The sequence below is a fragment of the Neofelis nebulosa genome, chromosome 4 (assembly GCF_028018385.1).
Source record: "Neofelis nebulosa isolate mNeoNeb1 chromosome 4, mNeoNeb1.pri, whole genome shotgun sequence".
Classification (NCBI taxonomy): domain Eukaryota; kingdom Metazoa; phylum Chordata; class Mammalia; order Carnivora; family Felidae; genus Neofelis; species Neofelis nebulosa.
Genome location: NC_080785.1, coordinates 1,498,121 through 1,518,934, shown reverse-complemented (window position 1 = coordinate 1,518,934; position 20,814 = coordinate 1,498,121). Strand labels below are relative to the sequence as shown.

At 50.8% G+C, this 20,814-nt stretch overlaps 1 protein-coding gene across 5 annotated transcripts in view; it reads left to right on the top strand.

The window, feature by feature from the left end:
• Positions 1–1,188: 1,188 nt before the first annotated feature.
• Positions 1,189–20,814, top strand: part of DNAJB6 (DnaJ heat shock protein family (Hsp40) member B6) — a 69,209-nt gene continuing 49,583 nt past the window's right edge. For 3 of the 5 annotated variants that reach the window (XM_058723638.1, XM_058723634.1, XM_058723639.1), the window contains exon 1: positions 1,189–1,349. The gene's annotated coding sequence lies outside the window, so the exon portion shown is untranslated. Of the gene's footprint in view, positions 1,350–1,773; positions 1,798–19,668; positions 19,960–20,814 lie in introns of those variants that run through there. The other 2 variants (XM_058723635.1, XM_058723636.1) reach the window with 2 other exon arrangements.

The following is a 20,814-nucleotide window of genomic DNA, read 5'->3' as shown; positions in this document are numbered from 1 at the left end:
GTGTCCTGTCTCCTTACAGGGAAGCCAGAATTCCTGTCTCCCAAGTCCTTCTAACTGGATTAAGGATCAAATCACTGTGAGATAGACGAGCAGGAGAAATAGCCACTTTAATAGCTTACACATGGGGAACGCACACAGCCATGGAAATTCTAAAGTCAGGCCAAGTGAGGGATACGCGTCCTCCTGAACTGGGAAGAAGGCAGGGGTCTGGGACTTCAGAGAGAAGGGCTGTAACTTCCGTGGTATCAAGGCAGGGGTTCTCTTGAGCTCCCGGGGGCTCCACCGCCTTCACCTCAAAATCACCTTCACGCCAGAGTGGCCCGTCTTGGGTCTCGGGGCGGCCCGCCCTCAGCCCCTAGAGCAGTTAAAACTAAAGCCACGGCTACTTAACCCTTCCAGATGCCTACAGTGAAGGTTGGTGATCGGCTGTTACAAATAAAAAGTGTGGACGGCGTGCCCTACCAGAGGATCCGGAGGACTCGGATCGGCCCCACGGGGGCACGGTTCTCCCCTCTTCCCTTGCGGGTTCTTCAGCTGGGCTAGGCAGACTGGCGGCAGAGCAAGCAGAAGGGTAACACCGTGCGTCCGTCCCGGGCGCACGGGAGACACGCAGGAAGACCGAGCAGCTCCCTGAAGCGGCTCAGGCGGCCGCCGGGAACGCCACCTTCGGCGGCAGCCAGAAGGGCGCTGGGCTTGGGGAGTGGGCTCCGGGAGGGGAGCAGGGAGCGCGCAGCACGCAGCTCCCCGGGCTCGGTCCCCCACCGGGGCCGGCACTGCGGGGCGACAGGCTCACACGCGGACGTCGCGCGTGCACACAGGCGTCGGCTCACAAAGGGGCCGCTTCCGCTCGGAGCTCCCCCTGCGCCTGCCGTGTCTTATTCATTACCCCGAATGTGGCCTAAACTAGCGGCGGTCACGGAGGCGGGTCCCCGGGCGGCCGAGGCCGGCCGGCCCCGGGGAGACGAAGACCGGCGCGGGCCAGGGGGTCCCAGAGCCGCCGCCAAGCTCGGTGGGCGCGGGACGGGACGCGCGGGGGGCCCCGGGGCACGGCGCCCGGCTCCGCTCCCCCCACCCCCGCCTCTCGCCAGCGCCCGGCCTCCGCGAACCTTCGGGAAGGCGGGCGGGGCGGGGCGCATGCGCGGCGTCAGGGTCGGGCGGAAGTGCACGTCGCCGCGCCGCCGCCGCCGCGTGACGCACTTCCTGTTTGTTGTCGGAGAAAGGAGAGAAAGGAAAGCGCGAGGAGCCGCCGCCGCCGCCGCCGCCGCCGCCAGCGCCGCCGTGCCGGAGCTGAGGGGACCCGGGCCGCCGCCCCGCCGCGCCTCCTGCCCGCTGCCGGCTCCCTGTCCTCGGTGAGGGCCGCCCGCGGGCGGGGGTCGGGCCTCGGGGCCGGCGTCGGGGGGTCGGGGACCAGGGGCCTGCCGTGGGGCCGGGGTTTCGGGGGGTGGGCGTCGGGCTGGGGCGGCGGTGGCGGCCAGGGGCCCGCTGTGGAGTCCGGGCGGCCGTGAGGCGGGGGGGTGCGGGCCGCGCGGGTGGGCGTCCGGCCTCGGGCGGGCGGTCAGGCGGCGGGGGGGGGGGGTCAGGCCGGGGGGGGCGGTCGGGGGTGGGCGTCGGGCCGCGGAGCACGGGGACCCGGTGCGAGGCCGCGGGCCCCCGCAGTCGGGGGGTGGCACTCGTCCTGGGCCGGCCCGCGCCGGCGGTTGGGCCGGGGCCCGTGCGGAGGGCGGGCGGCGCGGGGCCGGGGTCACCCCGCGTCCCTCCAGTTCAGCAGCGGAGGGGGGCCGGCGGCGTGAAAGGCAGGTTTGTTCTTTCTTTCAAGCTCCGCGTGGAGGAAGGAGCCCAAAGCCGGAGACCAGGCGGGTCTGCAGAGAGAGTGGAAGCCTCGTGGGGGGCGGCGCTGCGGGGCGCGGGGACCAGGAAGCGGCTCCGGGAGACGCGAAGCCGCGTTCCCGGAACTTCCCCCTGGGATTTTCTAAAGTTTGACGAGTAGCAGAATGCCCGAATTTCAACCGAAGTGGCCAGTGTGCGTTGGGGGGGTGGGGGGGGGGGCCTCCGGCTGTACCGGAGCTTGCGGTTTATAGCCGCTTCTGCCCAAGCAGGGATGGAGTTGGCGAGAAGAGCAAATCGCAAACTTCGTGTGGTCCAGACCTGTTTTGTGAGGCAGTAGTGGTTGTCAGGGGCCGGGGACGCGTTCCTTTACCACCTGAGAGCGGACGGGAAAGGGGGCAAGGTCACACCGCCACCTGGCGGGGGGGGCGGGACAGGCGGAGCGGCGCCCAGTTGAGTTGGGACCAGAATTCGCAAGACTTCGAATTGAGTTAGGGAAAACTTGAATGACCGACCAACAAAAGGAGAGAAGAAACTTGTCGCTGGAACGCGTTTCCTGATCGTTTTCTCCGCTGATTGTGTGTATCAGAAATGTTTTAATGACACGTATTTACAGCCTGCCTCTCCCCCCAGACTACCCCATTCTCAGATTTCTCTGGGAAATTTAATCTGGACTTCTCCTGTTCACAGTAAGAGACTACAGTTTCTCTGGGGTTAGTACTTGCATGTATATATTTTAATGTTTACTTATTTTTATTTTATTTATTTATTTACTTATTTATTTTTTTTTGAGAGCGAGGGCAGGAGCAGGGGCGGGGCAGAGAGAGAGGGGAACGGGATCCCCAGTGGGCTCCACACGTCAGCACAGAGCCCGATGCGGGGCTCGAACCCACACCAGAGAGATCACGATCCGAGCCAAGGCTTAACCGACTGAGCCACCTATGTGGGGGCCCCAGTGCTTCTGTATTTGTATGCCCGGTAACAAAAAGATCCGTGCTTTTTATGCACATTATCTAGTGGGCGGTGGAATGTTTGTTACTCGCGTCTGAATTCGGGAAGTAAATGGGCTTGGCGGAGTGGTTGGTGGGTGTGGGAGCCAAGAGGCGGAATATTGAAATGGGCCTAAGCAGCCTTGAGCTGGTGCTCTAGGAGGGGAAGATTGGAAGTTTAAAAACGAGGCTTTAAAGAGTTTCAGGAGTTCAGCACCCTTGTAGGAAAAAAAAAAAATCAGTGTTGTTAAGTTTGTTTTCTTGACATGGTGTATTTGAGAGGTATTTTTGGTTGCCGGTCTGACTTACCTGGAGGGCTGGGTGGGGAGTATCCTTTGACTAATATTCTGAAGAGTAAATTATGGGTAGGGAATTACACTATTCCTGCAATTAAGTGGCTTACAGTAGCTTTTCTTTTTCAGCAAACTCATGATTCTTACAGGTGTAAGAATTAAGAGTAGACCCGTTTTTCCTTGTATTAACTCTGTTTTGGACAGTTTCAAACAAATACAGTTGTACTCCGCACCATCAATAGTTTTCAACCCAGCAAACTCAAAAATCAGGTTTGTGGTGGGATGATGTATGCATGTGTATTTTTTAGTTTTAAAAAGGGACTTTAGGGGCGCCTGGGTGGCTCAGTCGGTTAAGCGTCCGACTTCAGCCAGGTCACGATCTCGCGGTCCGTGAGTTCGAGCCCCGCGTCAGGCTCTGGGCTGATGGCTCAGAGCCTGGAGCCTGTTTCCGATTCTGTGTCTCCCTCTCTCTCTGCCCCTCCCCCGTTCATGCTCTGTCTCTCTCTGTCTCAAAAATAAATAAACGTTAAAAAAAAAAAAAAAAAAAAAAAAGGGACTTTAAAGCTCGGTAAGTTAGTTTTTCCCATTAAAAAATTGTTTTTAATGTTTATTTTCAAGAGAGGGAAGGAGTGGGAGTGGGGGAGGGGCAGAGAGGGGGTTGGGGAGACACAGAATCCGAAGCAGGTCCCAGGCTCTGAGCTGTCAGCACAGAGCCCGACACGGGGCTCAAACTCCCGAACCTCAAGATCATGCCTGAGCTGAAGTCGGACGCTTGCTTACCCGACTGAGCCCCCAGGCGCCCTGGTAAATTATTTTAAGTTGAGCTTTTCAGGGTTGCAGGGTAATGCTCACTGTGTCACCTTGGTGATGTTTCCTGTTACCTTCCACTGAGGTTACAGCGGTGGGACTGCCATCAGCCGCTGTGATGGTTAAAGGTGATTATGTTCCATTTCTGATGTCTTTTGGTAAGGATTAAGTTAATGGAATCAGGCTTTATATTTGTAAGTTGATGGTTTAGTAGGGTATTTAAAAAGCCTTATTTCGCCTTTTTACTATCTGGGAAATGATTGCAAAATTTAGAGTGGTGGAGGTCTATGTTGGAAATTTGGTTGGCTCTAAATTTGTTCAGGACACCACCTAGTGGGGAAATTGGCATAATTGCAGGCTTGTTAGGGAATTCTCAGGACAGGGTCAGTGGCGAGATGTAACAAATGCTGTAGTGTTTTTTTGGAAAAATAAGATCTGTGAGAACTTTAAGTTCAGGAAGTAAATGAGAAGAAAAGCAAAGTTGGTGAAGATAAGAATAGTAGTAGAAGTGATTATTAGGGGCCCCTGGGTGGCTCAGTCACTGAAGTGTCGACTCCTGGTTCTGGCTCAGGTCAGGACTTCATGGTTTGGGAGTTGGAGCCCCACGTCGGGCTGTGCACTAAACAGCAGAGCCTGGTTGGGATTCTCTTCTCTGCCCCTCTCTTGCTTGTGCTCGCATGCTCTTTCTCAAATAAGTAAATAAATAAATAAAATTAAAAAAAAGGATGATAATGTAGGAATGGAAAGACAATTTTAAAGCCTAATTGGAAAAAAGAACTTCTGGAGTTCAGCTTGGAGAATTTTGATGCTTTCGTTATAGGTTGATTATAGGTGTTTTCAAACTTTGTAATTTTGGGGGTGCGTGCAGAAACCAGTCGAAATTTTTTTTTTAAGAAGCTTATTTATTTTGAGGGAGTGTGAGCAGGGGAGAGAGAGAGAGAGGGAGGGAGAGGGAGAGGGGGAGAGGGAGAGAGAGAGAGAGAGAGAGAGAGAGAGAGAGAGAGAGAAAATATCCCAAGCAGGCTCCGTACTGTCAGCTTAGAGCCTGACTCAGGGGCTCGAACTCACAAGCCTGGAGATCCTGACCTGAGCTGAAGTGAGTTGGATGCTGAACCCACCGAGCCATCCAGGTGCATCCGTTGCTGACCTCTTTTGTTTAAATGTTCTACTTAAGAAAGTTTAAAAAATACCTTGTTATTTTTTAAAATGTCTCATTTTTAAGGTGGGGAAAATTAATTGCCGAAAAAAATTATGAAGGGTGCCTGGCTGGCTCAGTCGGTGGAGTGTGTGACTCTTGACCTCAGGGTTGTAAGTTCGTGGCCATTGTTGGGTGTAGAGATTACTTGAAAATAAAATCTTAGAGGAATTAAAAAGGTAGTTAAATTTCTAAGGGTTGCATTCTACGTCAGTGGGGGGAGGAGTCTGTTTTATTTATATCCGTAATACCTTATTTCGAGAGCTATTCCTTATTTGGACATAGTTTGGTGTTTTTAAAAATGCTTCCCCTAACATTTGTAAGGAGTTTTGGCCATTCTAGATAGACAGTAGCAACCACGGTGAACGGCTGTGAGGCAGTAGAACTCCGTGGGTTTGTTTTTGTGTGTGTGTATATTTACTTATGAAAATACTCCAGGTATTTTAGGATTCTTCACTTCAGTTGCAAGGGTCAGTTGTATTTGGAGTGTGATTTCTTCAGGTGGCATGTGATCTGTGCCCTTGGAAATGCTCATCCTACTTTTCACCAGCAAAGGCTGTTGCAGTTTGCCTTGTATCTGTGCTGGGGCCTTCCTGTGTGTTCCCTGGGGCAGGCCTGGAACCTCCTCTTGTGTGTTCCCTTTGTGCCTGTCGCATTGCTCCAGACCCAGGGTCCAGAGAGAATACTGTTTGAATTGGATCCTTCTTCCAGGCCTGTCTTTGTCCTGATTACCCTGCTGCGGTAAATGAAATCCAGATTTTAGGAAAGTTGGGGGCAAAAATACCCAATTTGCGTTCACAAGTGCCAGGACTGAGTGCTTCCCGTGTCTTCTCTTGTGATGAAGGGACTTTAGTCGCGCTTCTAAGTGTCTGATAGTTGACGATGGCCGGTGTTTGCAATCGTTGGTCTGAGATCTTGAGTTACAGTGGAAGTAATTTCCTCGTTTGTGTCGGGAATACTTAAGGACATGTTAGGTCATCACAAGATAAAGACTTAGTAGATGGTCTGTGATAAGGAGTGACAGTTCATTTCTGTGTTTCCCCACCTACGTATGTGTTTGTTCTGGTAATTTGTCAGGTAATGAAATGACACAGAGGAAACTCCCAGACCTCTTTCTTGTTGAACGTCGGGCCTGCTGCTTTTCCACGAAGCAGACAGCATTGCACCAAATTAGTTTGATGTCACAATTAAACATTTTAGAAAATGTTTTCTTTACAATTATGACTTTTCTGGGTTAATAGAAGTAATGAGTGTTTTGATTTTCTGGTTTTTAAAGCTGAAGAGAGGGAGTGTCTTCAGTGGGTTTTTGACCTGGAATTATGTTACTTGAAACAGTGTAGAACCGGCAGCATTCTCCCGGTGGGGGGTGGGGGTGGGGATAGAACAGGCCTTGTGCAAGAAAGGGGGTTTCTGCCTTGAGCTCCATTTTCAGTGTTGAGTCTCATGGATTGGGAAGGAACCAAGGAGGTTTTGTTTCTGTTTTGCAAGCAGAGCAAAACAGATGTTAGGTGGAGAGATGTTTGAGAAAGGTCTGGTGGAAAGATGGTCACTTCTGTGGGTGGCTAAGATTTGGGATACAGAGTAACAACATTTCAGAATGTAGAGGTCTTAGGTCCCAGGCTTGAGGACCTTGACTCCAAGAGTCTGTTAGAGGTCTAAAAGGGTGGTGTATTTGTAGCAGTCATGTTGGACACCTACGTTCTTGAGTATCTTTCTCTCTTTTGTAAAATAGTAACAAAACCAAGGTTTCATAACTGAGCTGTGTAGAAAATTTGGCTTGTTAGAGCTAACTCATCATGGAGCACCTCATGTAGGTCATCAAATACCTGCTATGTTCGTGGTCAAAGATGAGGGTAGATAAACTTCATGGACAAGAGCACTCCTCGCCTTATCCATAGAGATCATTTCTGTTTGCACCTTGTTTCTGGGGTGGGGTGGGGGAAATGGTATTTGGAGGGAGGGGTGGTGAAGTTGTGCCGTTTAGTGGTGTCATGGGATATTTAGATACATTTAACTTCGGTCTTTGTTTTGGTGCCCCAGTGTTCTCTTTGTAGCTAGAGCTTTTCTTTCCCTACGGACTGGTTTGCATGCAGTTGATGAAGAGTATTTGACTTACGGGGCTGGATTTTTAGAGATTATCGTATTGAATGGAAAATGAGGTGGTTCGTTGGTCATAGGAAGTCCAAAGTGAATCAGGTGAGGTTTTGAAGGTACCCAAGAGGTTTGGGAATCTGTAGCGTGCCTTTCTAGTACTTTTTCAGTGATGTACAGGAAAAGAAGTTAGTGAAGGTGGTTTGATTGGGAAATCAATGCTCTTTTTTCTCTTGGTCATTGAAGTGAAATCTCACTTAGAAAAATGACCAGACTTATTTTACTCAGAATTCTACCATCAAGAACTCTCTAGGAATACAAAACTTGTTAATAATGATTTAATTTAATTTTACAGGTTTAATTCACCTGTAGAGTGGTTGTTGTAAATGTTAATAACGATGGTTTAATTCACCTGTAGAGTGGTTGTAGAAGTTGCTAGCTGACTTAACTTTGGGAACCAGAGCTTCTGTTTCGGTATTGAGGTCATGGTACAGGGGTTAAAGTGCAAGCAACGTTAGAGAAATCGGTATTTGAAGTACCAGCCTTCACTCCCAGGGACATGTTGGCAATTGTGTGTGTGTACATGGCCCAGCTCAGTTTTCGTGGTTGTGAGGTTTACTTGGAGGAAAGCAAGAGTCTCCATGGGCAGGGTTGGACCCTTCGGAGTTAGACTTGAGAAACGGTTAATCCAGAGAACCTCTGGGAAAGAGGAGGCATTTCACCCTTCGCGGACGATGTGCTGTGAGAACTAATCTCTTTACTCCAGCAGCTGTTTTCTCAGATGAACCGAAGCTTTAGACTACAGGATTTCTCTGTGTGTCGTCGAGACTACTGAAGTGTAACCTAAAAGAAGCGAGAATTTGTTTTTCCAGAGACAGCTAGTCCGTGATCGTTCAGGTACAGCGGAATGGATGGAGACTTCTTGAGAAGATGAGATTAGGGTGTACGATATGTGGCATATTGGGTATACAGGAACGTATTTTCTCAAAAGTTTATTTTGAGAGAGAGCATGCCAGCTGGGGAGGGGCAGAGAGGGAGAATCCCAAGTAGGCTCCACACTGTCAGTGCAGAGCCCAACGCAGGGCTTGAACCCGTGAACCTGAACTGTGAGATCATGACCCGAGCAGGAAGCGAGAGTCAGATGCTTAACCCACTAGAGGAGCCTCCCCACACACTAAGTGGCTCGGTAGACCACCATCTCTGTAGGTCTCTGTTTGTGCTTCTTCCTCTGGAGCCTCTGTGCTGACAGGGTGCCTGTCCTGGGCTTGTCTGGACTCGCTTGAGAGTTTGAATTGCACTCCGTCTTATGTTGATAGGAGTACTCTATAGTGACCGCTTCTTCCAGCCCTAGCAAGTGAATATTTTTCAGCGCAGCTGGTGAATGGCCCCCATTGAAGGAATGGATGTTAGAAGACATAGTAAGAACTTGGTTTCCAGTGGCCTTTGTAAAATTTGGTTAAACACTCCCCCCTTCCCCTGCCAAACACAAAGGCCAACAGGTGGAAAAATGGGCAAAGGACATAGGCCAGCAGTTCAGTTGAGGCACTTACAAATAGCTCTTGAACATGAAAAGATGCTTAACTTCATGGGTGCAAAACAGATGAGGCTTCACTTAAGTGGCTGGAAAAGTCAAACAGGTTAGTGTTGTTCCTGAGGGCTAGGAGCATGAGGCTGACGATACCGGTTAGGATGGGAATTCGTGCAGCGTCTGCGGAAGGCAGGTGGGTGAGATGGTGTCTTTTTCTGTCTTATTTTTTTAAAAGACCCATTGTTTTGATGTAGAAATTTCTACAGCATACTTAGTGAGATACTTCTTTTTTTCTCCTGTCTCATGTTTATTTATTTTTGGGGGGGGGGGGCAGGGACAGAGAATCTAAAGCAGGCTCTCCGCTATCATGGCAGAGCGCCATCTGGGGCTTGATCTCAAGCACCCTGAGATGAAGTCAAGAGTTTGGAAGCTTAACCTACTGCGCCCCTAGGCCCCCCCCCCCCCGCCCGCAGTGAGATACTTTGGCGCGTCTCACTTCTGTATCTGAAGAGAGCAGCTTATGCTTGGGAGGCCTGGGTCTGAGCCTGACTCCTGGTTCGCTCGTTCACCACAGTGGTGTGCAACTCTGAACCCTGGGTGGGTACCGTCTCTGGGCCTCAGGTTTTCTGGTGCAGAAATAAGGACAGCGGTCCTGCCCTCAGTGCCTGAACTGGGTGCTCAGGTATCAGCTGGGTCAGGGTGCTCCCGTGTCTGTGGTGTCTGCCACCCCACGGGATGGCTTTCATTGTCAAAGGGGGTAATAGTGGCCTGTGTGTGTTTTTTCTGAAACTGCCCTGCCAGTGAGGGCCTCTGCAGCGTGAGCTGGGGTGCAGGCCTGGTGCCTGGTTTCCATCTGACCATTACTTCTGGTGGTGGTGCCGCCGTGCCCACATTTCTTTGTCCTGGTGCTGCATAAATTTTTTTCTTTTGGTGATTTAGTCCTGAATTCTTTATTTCTTATATTGACATAAAGTTGGCCTGTGACCTTGTAAGTTTGGGGCGTGTGTGTCTTTATACATTTGTATGTTGTAGTATAGTAATAGCTGTGTAGGTAGCACCTTTATCAGGTCACATTATCATCTTTGTGTGTGTTTGTGTTTCACGTGTATTTTTTCAATTTGCCAAGTTCACCTTGCACGCTCTACCAAAAGTTTGAAAGATGCTAATTTAAATGTCTCCAGTTCTGCTCTTTTCGTTGACTGAGTTTATCCTCGTAAGGCAGGAGGTGTGTTCAAGTCACATGCAGTGTCATTTGCCTGAACACAGACTGGGAAGGAATGGTTTAAGTGTTTCCAGTGTTGCTAGAACAGTTGACCATCAGGCAAGTAGGTAGTGATGGGCTCCGTGGAGTCGTCAAAGATGGTTGCCCAACAGACGTTAAAAAGATCTCCGTCACGGACCGAGTCCTAGCCAATGAGAAGATTTGCTGATTTGCTCAAGTCTTCCTAGAGGTGAAATCTTTGGGAGATTTAATTAGGAAATGGAAACCCTTTATGCACCAACATTTACAATACTGAGTGCAGCATGCATATTGATGAATCGATGGGGCTTCAGCTGATTCACCAGTGGAATATGAGGGAACTTGAATAGTTCCCTGACATTTTGTTCCCCAGAGTAACTGTACTCAGTCTCCTCATAATTTGCTGGGGACTGGATTACTGAGATCGAAAGCTAACTTTGATGGGTCCTGCCCTCAAGGAGTTTAGGATGTAAAAAGGCTGGAAAACAGTGATGGGTACGAGATGATGATGCATGCTATGACGGAGGCGTGTGTAAGATGCAGTTTCAGCGTAGAGGAAGCTAGCTGCGCCGAAGTGTCCTCCGGCGAGGAGGCGTGTCCTCGCAGTTGGAGGATGCAGAGGGCAGCTGGGAGGGACCAGGGCACTCACATCTCATTGTTCAAAGCCCGATGGTGAAGTCCGGTTTGCACCTGGGATGGCAGCCGGGAGGATACAAAATCAGGGGACGAGCCTTGGATTCTGTGCAGGAGTCTGAGGTTCCCCCCCCCCCCCCAGATGACACAGGTGACATGTGTGATGGGTTTTGGTAGTAAATTAATGAAACATTTCATCTTAACTGTTGCAGGAAAAATAACTAGCATCTCTAACTTGTGTTTTTTGTGACCATTACAGCGTGTCCATTAACACCAATTTTTAAGAATGTTAAAAAAACAGTAAAGGTGACAGGCACGAAAAGTAACAGGCCAGAAACCGGCAGGTGTACTGACTGAGGCCTTGCAGGTGTGCACGGGACGCGGACCTGCCTCCTGTGCATCCTTCCACTTTTCCCGGTGGGTGGTTGACCCATGGGAGAGGCTAAGCTAGGGAAGGGTAGCTGCTGGGTCGAAGGGGCCTGGCCGGCCGGGGTTCAGGAAAGGGGCCTGGGCGTCCAATTTGGTTAGCTGAGGGGGTCGGGGGAGCCCGTGGGAGTGTCCCGTGGAAGAGCGAGCTCTTCGAAGGGCCTGAGAGGAGGCTGATGGAGAAGTGGGTGGGTCAGTGTGCCATGCAGGAGAAATTCTGTTAGGTGGGTTGCAGAATGCTTTATTCAGACTGTGGGGGTTTTTTTTTTTTTTTTTTTTAATGTTTATTTATTGTGAGAGAGTGAGTGGGGTAGGGGCTGGGAGAGAGAGAATCCCAGGCAGGCTTCACAGTGTGGGCCCGGACTCGGGGCTCAAACCCACAAACCCTGAGATCATGACCTGAGCCGAAACCAACAGTGTGCAGCCTGACTGAGCCACTCAGGTGCCCCCAGGCCATTGATGTTTAAAGTGGCTCTTGAACCATTTATGGGTTTTTACCAGTGTCCTTTGTTGCTGTTTTTGTCTTCCTTGCTTCCAACTTTTTTGCCTTTTGTAGTTTGTTTTTTTTTTAAGTTGACTTATTTATTTTGAGAGAGGGCGGGGAGAGAATTGCAAGCAGGTCCCTCACCTTCAGCACGGAGCCCAGAGTGGGGCTTGATCTCACATAGCAGGAGATCACCAACTGAGCTGAAATCAACATGGGACACTTAACCAACTGAGCCATCCAGGCGCCCCTGCCTTTTGTAGATTTAATTGAACGTTTCATGTGATTCCATTTTCTTTCCTTTTTAGAGCGTTACCCCCCCCCCCCCCACCCCTTTCCTTTTTACCTTTTTTCGTGGTCGCCCTAGAGTTTGCAGTGTTCCTTTATGACTGACTTCACAGCTATCCAACACTGTCATGGTCCCTGGGTAGTGCAAGCACCTTCTGATGCCAATTCTTCCCTCCTGCCTGTGGGGTTCTCGTTCATTTCACCTGCAGGAAGTCTAGGGACGCACAGAAGTGTCTGTCGTGGAATACGCTGTTGCTATTATTTGAAGGAACTGTTACCTGTTAGATTACTGAGGAAAATAAAAGCGTATTTTATATCTACCTCTCTTTTCTCTGGTGTTCATTATGCAGATCTGAGTTTTTGTCCTACATCATATTCCTTCTCTCTGAAGGACTTCTAATATTTTTTGCAAGGTGGATCTGCTGGCAACAAATTCCCTCAGTTTTTGTTGGCCAGAGAAGGCCTTTCTTCTTCACTTTTGCAGGATAACTTTGCAGGCTACAGAATTGGAGGTGGTGTCCACCCCCCCACCCCCCCCCCCCACCCCCGTCCCCCCCGCCCAGCACTTTAAAACTGTTCCGCTCCCTTCTTTCTTACATGGATGGAATTCTTTTGCTTCCTCCTAGGTAGGCTGTCTTTTCCTCTGGCTTCTTTCAAGATTTTTTTAATCTTTGATTTTCTGAAGTTTGAATGTGATACGCCCCAGGTGTAATTTTTGGGTATTTGTTCCACATAGTGTTCTCCGTTCTTCTTGGAGGTGTTGTTGGGTGCCTGACGTTAATTTGGGGGAAATTCTCATTTAGTCCTTCAGAGCTGATTGATGCTTCGGAGCCCTGTCTCTGATCCTTCCTTTCCTAGCTCTGGCGCTCCGGCCGCGGGCTGCCCCTCTGCTGGCTGCCCCACGGGCACTGGGCGCTCTGCGGTCGGTGTGTTCCTCCCCTGGCTTGTCTGCCCCTTGGCTCAGCCATGCCCCGCTTACTACTCAGCTCGTCAGAGACCTTGCTCTTTTCTGCCGGGGTTTCGCTCTGTAGCATTTCTTGCTGACTCTTAGGAATTTCACCTCTGCTTACGTTGTGCCTCTGTTCTAGCGTGTAGTCTGCTTTTCCATTAAAGCTCATGGCATATCAATCACAGTTTCACCAGATTCCTGATTTGGTGATTGCTGCACTGGCGACTTGTGCCGAGGCTTGCTTAAGCCTGCCAGACTGTGTTTTGCCCTCTGGTATGCCTGGTGATGTTTTGTTGAAAGGTGCGCATGAGGTACCAGACAAAAGGAGCTGCTTGCTGTCAGTAGGCAAGCGGTGTGCAGGCCGGTGGGGGAGGTGGAGGTGTCCCCGTCCCTGAGCAGGTCTCCGCTTTCTGGTCCACTTCACCAGTGCCTCCCACTTCCCCTTGGGTGGGACAGCAGGGCAGGAAGGGACTGGAGTTGGGATTTCCCTGCCCCCAGGTGGGTTGGGCTCCAGCAATGTATTTCCCCTGAGGGCAGACTTCCTCTAGAAGAAAGTGGTGTGTGGTGTTTGGGGGGGCGAGGGAGAGAGGGAGAGAGGGAGAGAGGGAGAGAGGGAGAGAGGGAGAGAGGGAGAGAATATCCCAAGCAGGCTCCTCCCCCAGCATGGAGCCCTACTGGGGGAGAGGGGCTCTGTCTCACAAACCAGCAGATTATGACCAGAGCCCAAATCAAGAGCCAGACATTCAACCCACTGAGCCAGCCAGGTGCCCCTGTTTTGGTATTTGTATTTATTTTGTTTTAGAGTTTATTTATTTAAAAAATTCTTAAAAAATTTTTTTTAATGTTTATTTTTGAGAGACAGAGAGATAGCACAGGTGGCGGAGGAACAGAGAGAGGGAGGCACAGAATCTGAAGCAGGCTCCAGGACCTGAGCTGTCAGCCCAGAGCCCAGCACGGGGCTCGAACCCACGAACCGTGAGGTCATCACCCAAAGTTGGACGCTTAACCGACTGAGCCACCCAGGCGCCCGTCCCCTATTTATTTTTGAGGGAGAGAGAGCCCATGAGAGCATGAGCAGCCGAGGGGCACAGAGAGGGAGAGAGAATCCCAAGAGAAAACCAAGAGCTGAATGCTCGGCACCCCATGTTTTGGTATTTTTAAATGGTTCCTTTTCCCTTGCCCGAAGCCCCAGTACGTTTTTGTCCCAGGTTTCCCGTGAGGGCTGGCAGAACTCATGAAAGTGTGTACCTCAGACTTGTCCTCACAGAGCTGCCAGCAACCCCGTCTGGTGACAGTTCGGATTTCCTTGTCAGCTCATCGGTTCTCTCTCTGGAGGCTTCTGCATTGGCGAGTTCCCATTCTGTGTGCCCACCTGTGTTTTCAGTGCGGGAGGCACACCTCACTTATGGGACAGATCTAAAAAAAGAAGCTGTTTCTTGGGGCGCCTGGGTGGCTCAGTTGTTTGAGCATCAGACTCTTGATTTTGGCTCAGGTCATGATCTTACGGTTCGTGGGATTGAGCCCCGCGTCAGGCTCTGTGCTGACAGTGTGGAGCCTGCTTGGGATCCTCTCTCTCTGTCCCTTCCCCACGTGCACTCTGTCTCTGGAAATAAACAACAAAAAAATCCCCCTTTTCAGTTCAACTTTGTTTTGCTTGTTGGTGTGGAGTGGTGACTTTACCGCTCTTTATGTGTTGGAAAGCAGAAGTCCTATCTGTAAGGAGAATCTTGGTGGACGTTTCAGGAGGAGGGAGAGTAAATGTGTCTGTTGAGTTTGCCATTTTATTTATTTAAAAAAAAAATTTTTTTTAACGTTTATTTATTTTTGAGACAGAGAGAGACAGAGCATGAATGGGGGAGGGTCAGAGAGAGGGAGACACAGAATCTGAAACAGGCTCCAGGCTCTGAGCTGTCAGCCCAGAGCCCGACACGGGGCTCAAACTCAAGGAGTGCGAGATCGTGACCTGAGCCGAAGTCAGCCGCTTAACCGACCGAGCCACCCAGGCGCCCCGAGTTTACCATTTTAAATATGAAACCTGTATGTTTATCTCAAAAGAAGTTGACCTTTACAGATTGATCCTGACGTCCTCAGGTACCCACTGGGATGAACTAGGCACCAACTCAGGAGTTGTCAGCCTGGCCGGGGCACAGCAGTGTGTTTCGCCGTATTTGTAGTGTGTGTGCTGGGGTGAGAACACTTTCAGAGGATCTCGCTCTGACTGTTGTGGTGGACCGACACTGGTAAAAGACCCAGGCCATCTGCCCTTGACTACCACCCGTAGCTGTCCTGAAGAACACTGTTCTAGAATCCTCGTGGCACTATCCTGATCACAGTGTAGCTTGAAATCGTAGCTGATTACTTTATGATTGGCAAGCACATACAAGTATTTTTAATCTTGTTACTTGTAACTTTATTTTTGGTTTTAATGTACATAGTAGTTTAGGTTTAAGTGGTATTTAAGTAAACTCTGCACTCGTCTTGAGGCTCAAACTCAAGACCTTGAGATCACGAGTCCCAGTCTCTTCTGACTGAGCCAGGCAGGTACCCCTTGTTCTGTAATTTTTAATCACATCGTGATGTGTACTGGGGAGATGTACACTCAATTTTTCTACTTAGGTGGTATTCACCTGTGTATAGGTAGGTACTACGGGCCTTTAGGACACACTTCCTGAAAGTCCTGATGTTGAGGGTTTATGGGAGTTTATGGGAGGAGGTACTTTTAGTTAATGGGATTTACTTTAGTGGCTTTACTAAAGAGGGAGTTTTTTTAAGGAAATTTCATAGATTAACACACCAGTTGTCCTAAGGAGCAGTTGTTCTTAGCTGAAAGAATATGACGTCTTGGTTTTCTGTAGCTTTCTTAAAATACAGGAGTGGGGTCCCATCAGAAGCGAGAGAAGTTTCAGAATACCATTGGCAAAGATTATGTAATGAAGTATCTCACCCAGATCGCCTGTAAACCTGAGTTGATATTGTTAGGTTGCAGACCAGCCCTGTGTGTTGTGGAGCTCCCTTTGTCCTCTGCTTGTGTTTTCCAGAATGGAGGTCAGTAGCCACATGTGGCTGTGGGGCCCTTGAAATGTGGCGGGTGTGACCAAGGGACTGGGGTTTTCAAGTTTTGTTTAATTTTAATGACCTGAGAAACAAACATCTGTCTGGCTGGCGGGCTTATACCATCAGGCCGTGGAGTTTCAGATGCTTGTTGGGGGCCATTTCCAGCTGCCTGAAGCCTTTGTGGGTACCTGTGCTTCCAGTTGACGTGATCTGCCCCTTCGTGTAACGATTGCTTCCTTACTTGGCGCCTGGATGCAGGAGAGAAGCCACTTTTTCCTGGCAGTGTCCACAGATAGTGGGGGGCAGTGAGTAGGGAGCCGCATGCCCCCTGGTCCTGGGTATACCTGAGAAGAGAAGGCAGGAGTCCCACCCTCGAGGGCTCCTCTTTTTCTGGTGTTACCTGTTCCCTGTGACCTCAGGTGCATGTGTGAGGCCACGTGGGGAGTGTGGGACTCACAGCAAGTCCTGGATGAGGGCTGGACAGCAAGTTCTTTCCCTCCCTTAGACTCGCTTGCAGTTGGGGCTGGGGAGCAGGGACACTGGGCTGATCTCAGGAGGGTAAAGACCATTTTAGTTCATTTATTTATTAAAATTTTTTTAATGTTTATTTTTTAGAGACCTACATAGAGACAACAGAGTGCGAGTGAGGGAGGGGCAGAGAGAGAGAGGGAGACAGAACACGAAGCAAGCTCCAGGCTCTGAGCTGTCAGCACAAAGCCCAACTCAGGACCTGAATTCACGAACCGCAAGCTCATGACCTGAGCCACCCGGGTGTCCCCCCCCCCCCCTTTTTTTTTTTTTAAATGTGTTTTAGTTATTGGGGCACTCGGGTGGCTCAGTCAGTTAAGCTTCTGACTTCAGCTCAGGTCACCATCTCACAGCTGGGTCTCTGGACCCTGCATAGGTCTCTGTGCTGACAGCTCAGAGCCTGGAGCCTGCTTCGGATTCTGTGTCTCCTCCACCCCGCTCATGCTCTATCTCCCAAAAATGAATAAACGTTGAAAAGAAAATGTGTTTTAATTATTTGTTTTGAGAGAGCCTTCATGAGCTGGGAGCGGCAGAGACAGAGGAGAGAGAATCTCAAGCAGGCTCTGTGCAGATGCTCAGAGCCCAACTCGGGGCTCACTCTCATGACCCATGAGATCACCACCTGAGCCGAAACCAGGAATTGGACACTTAACCGATTGAGACACCCAGGCACCCCTAAAATCTTACTTAAAAAATTATTCACGAATTGTATCCTTTTTCTTGAGCCACCCCCCCCCCCCCCCAAGTCTTACCATACTAACTTCTTGCCTCTTACATGGGCCATGTGGTTTCATAGTTTTGTCTGTGTGTGCAGTCATTGTAGTTGAAGCTAAGGTTGTCTCTGCACAGGGAGCTTTCCGTTTGCTTTCTGTTTTCCAGTTCATCAATAAATGGCAGTGTTCTTTTAAGCTTTGTTTCATTGTCTCCATACATATTTGTGTTGTTCTTGACTAACCTATCTACATATTTGTTTTCTAAACTTGGTGACTTATTCTCTAAGCTAGCGTATGATTGTTATCAATAAATGTGATTACAGTCACTCAGAATTACATCATTGTTTTCATTGGGAGTAAATATGTTGATGGTAGAATTGGTGTCAAAGAGGTTTTGATTGGTTGCGACAGTGGGCCAACATAAGCAAGGTGGACTTTTTGGGGCGAGCTGTGAGGCTCATTGATCTGAAGAGCCGCCGTTGCACAGAGGCAGTAGTGGGAGGCAGCAGGGCGATCACAGACTCAAAAAGGCATAGCTGAGTTTAAGTTGATAATTGAAGTCAGGTATGGTTCTTACGAGAGTTGACCTAGCACTGGTGATCCAGGTTCAGAGGAGAAATGTCTTGTTCCCTTCTGTTGGTGACATCTGGACCGTCCCTGCATCATTGATGGTGTTGGAATCCGGGTAGGAAGGGATCGCGGCCTTGGAGCTTGCTCAAGGTGGAGATTTAGGAACCCAGAGATGTAAGGCTGTATGTCTAGAGAGTGAAAAATTCACGATGGTAAACCCCTGAGTGTTTGAAGATACCTGTGTCGAAGAGAAATTCAGCCTGCCGTGGACCAGGGACCAAAGGGTGACAGCTCCCTGGAGGCCCGCTCTTCACCACAGAGAATCCAGTAACTGTCCAAGATTAAGGGCTGCTCCCTGGACTTCGTTCAAGCAAGAATGTTTGGACTAAGTGTTTTATGAGGCAAAGTTAAAAGCCGGTTACTTAAGAGGTCCTTTCACTTAGCAAGAACATGCGGGTGTTGCTCGTCGAAGTCTGTCCTTTGAGAAGCACCCCAGTTATTACTTTCAGAAGGGTAATTTTCTAATTCTAGCATTTCTTGTGCATCTGTTAGCAGGAATTCTTTAAAAAGAATGTTGGCTCATCGGCCGTTTGGTCGCAAGCGTAGCTCGTCCAGCGGCAGGCAGCACAGACCATCCGGGACTCCTGCTCGTGTGTGTGCTCGGGACGCATGGCACTCCTCCTGGTGGTCCCGTCACCGTCCCTTCCGGTCCACGAGTGCTCCATCAGTTTTGTTCTCGTGTCCTTTTGAACTGGCTCTACTCCTTTCTGACTTCAGTTTTTTTGTTTTTTAATTTGGAGTGATTTCAGATTTACAGTAGCGTTGTCAAGACGTCGACAGACATTTCTTGTCCACCTTTGACTCAGTTTTCCTCAATCTAACCACAGCACATACCCCCGAACGGAGCGGCCGACGTTGGTACGGCGCTGTTCGCTAGACGCTTGAGTCCCGTCCGGCCGGTATTCTGCTGAATACCCTTCTCCTGCTCCACACGCCAGTCCCGGGGCCCAGGTGTCCCCATTCAGTTGCTGTTACTCTCAGTCACCTTCAAGGTGTCACAGTGGCCGGCCCGGGACGTCGGCTGCGTCTTCGGTTTCTTGCTTGACGGCGTGTCCTCGGCTCATCTTGTGCCTCTGCCCCGGACTCCGCGTTGGTCAGCGAAGTAACGTCTCGATCCATCTGATCCTCGGCGGAGCTGACCGTGTCCTTCGTAGCTGGTTCTGTCCGGTGCTGGACACCATCTCGCATCTGTTGTGATAGCACCTGTGTATTTATAGCTCGCCTTGGCTGTGAGAGAAGACGGTGTGATTAAGTTAAGAGGCTCCTGCAGCAGGAGGGGCTGGTGCCATTGAAGATGGAGAAAGCGGAAGGGTTTTGAGACGGTTGGCAGCTAGGCCCGCTGAAACTGGATTGCCGTGTGTGGGTGTTCTGTCACGGGCTGGGTCGTGGTGTCGGTGAGGGCGAAATTTCCAGTCCACAGCATGAGAGCACGAGGTAGCATTCAGTAGCGGAAGACCAGGAGTGGGATGGGGACCCAGAGAAATTTGGTCCTGTTCTATTTGTGACGTCTGTCACACGGCCAAGTGGCTGTGTCAAGCACTCATCTGTCTATTCGTGTCTGAAGTGCCAAGCAGAGACCTAGGATTGGAGTTTACGCTGGGGAATCGCTGCGGGATCCGTGGTATTTGCGGAACGGGGGTGACGATGAAGACGCGGGAGTGCAGCCTGAGAAGGGGTCCGGAACCCTGGCTTCCCCACCCTGTGCCCACGGGGCTCGTAGGGAGAGGAAACCAGAAGACGGACGGACCGGAAAGCCCAGTGTGCCGAGGGCTTGGGGCGCCCAGCTGCGAGAGCTGTTTCTGGGGGTGCCTGTGCTGGTGGGGGGCCGGGGGGGGGGGGCGGGTGGCGGCTGGGCAGGACCGGGTGAAGGAGCGGAGCAAAGGGGAGGTACGGACAGCCTGCTGCTGCAGGGGCAGTGGAGGGTGAGGGGTCCGGCTCTGCAGACGGCTGGTCTGATGCACGCTTCAGTTCATTTGCCTTTTCTTCGAGGGGCCGTTTCCGTCTAGGACGCGGGCCAGGTGGCCGCTGGTCGCCATCACGCGAGTGTTGCTTGTCTCCAGGGTGCTGCTACTTGATGGTTCTCCTCCGCTCGCTCAGCCCCAGTGACTGTCCTGGGGGCGTCTCTGGTTAAGACACCGCGGCGTTCACATCTGGCAAGGCTAGGCCAGTTCCCACGCGTGCGCCGACTGCCTTGAGGGCCCTGCCACGCTGCTGTCGTCACTTGCACAGAAACAGGCACCTGAGTGCCAAGACTGGCGAAACTGGACTTGAGAATACAAGCTTTGAAGTGAGTTCAAGGATGTCTGAGCGGTGGCATCTGACTCCCCGGGTGACCTCTGGCCGCGTGTGGCTCAGCCGTTAGGAAGTGGGAGCCTAGTTCTGAGACTTTTCTAACCCTCGCTCCGTTGGGCGCAGTGGGTGGCCCGGTCCTGCGGTGCCTGGAGCTCCCAGGATGCCCTGCGGGTGCAAGCGGCAGCAGCTGGAGCTCAGCAGGGACCAGAATGTCACGTAATTTTCAGCCCTTTGAGGTAGGGACGCAGGGCTTCGAGTTTTCTGCTGTTTCTGGCAGCTGTTGTGCTGTAGTTTGCCTTCGGGTTTTTTCTTTCTGAAGACGTAAGCTTGCTGTGCTTCTTGGTCTTGAGAATTGAGGACCTCTTCTGTGGCTAGTCATTTTAAGACGCTTTGGCTGGTGTCGCTGACTCGGTGGTGTGCTCTGAATGTAGTAACTACCACGGAGGAAACTTTTTCTTCAGCGTTTGAGAGCGAGAAAGGGAGCGCCTGCCCTCGTGAGCGGGGGTGGGCAGAGAGCAAGGGAGAGAGAATCCCGAGCAGGCTCCAGGCTCCAGGCTCCAGGCTCCGAGCTGTCAGCACAGACCCTGAGATCGTGACGTGCCTTGAAACGAGACTCACGCACTTAACCTAAGACTGAGCCACCCGGGCGCCCCGAGGAAACCTTTTAAAATTGGGTACTCACTCCCATCTTGTGTAGTGGAGTGCATTTCACACAAATACCTCAGTATTTTAAGTTGAACGTACCGAAACAGTTCAAAAAGCTATATGGTGAACGACCGTGTTCTTGGAGAGGTACGTCCTCCAGTTACTGTTGTGGGTGCTCGTGGCAGGGTGCCCTGCCCCCCATCTC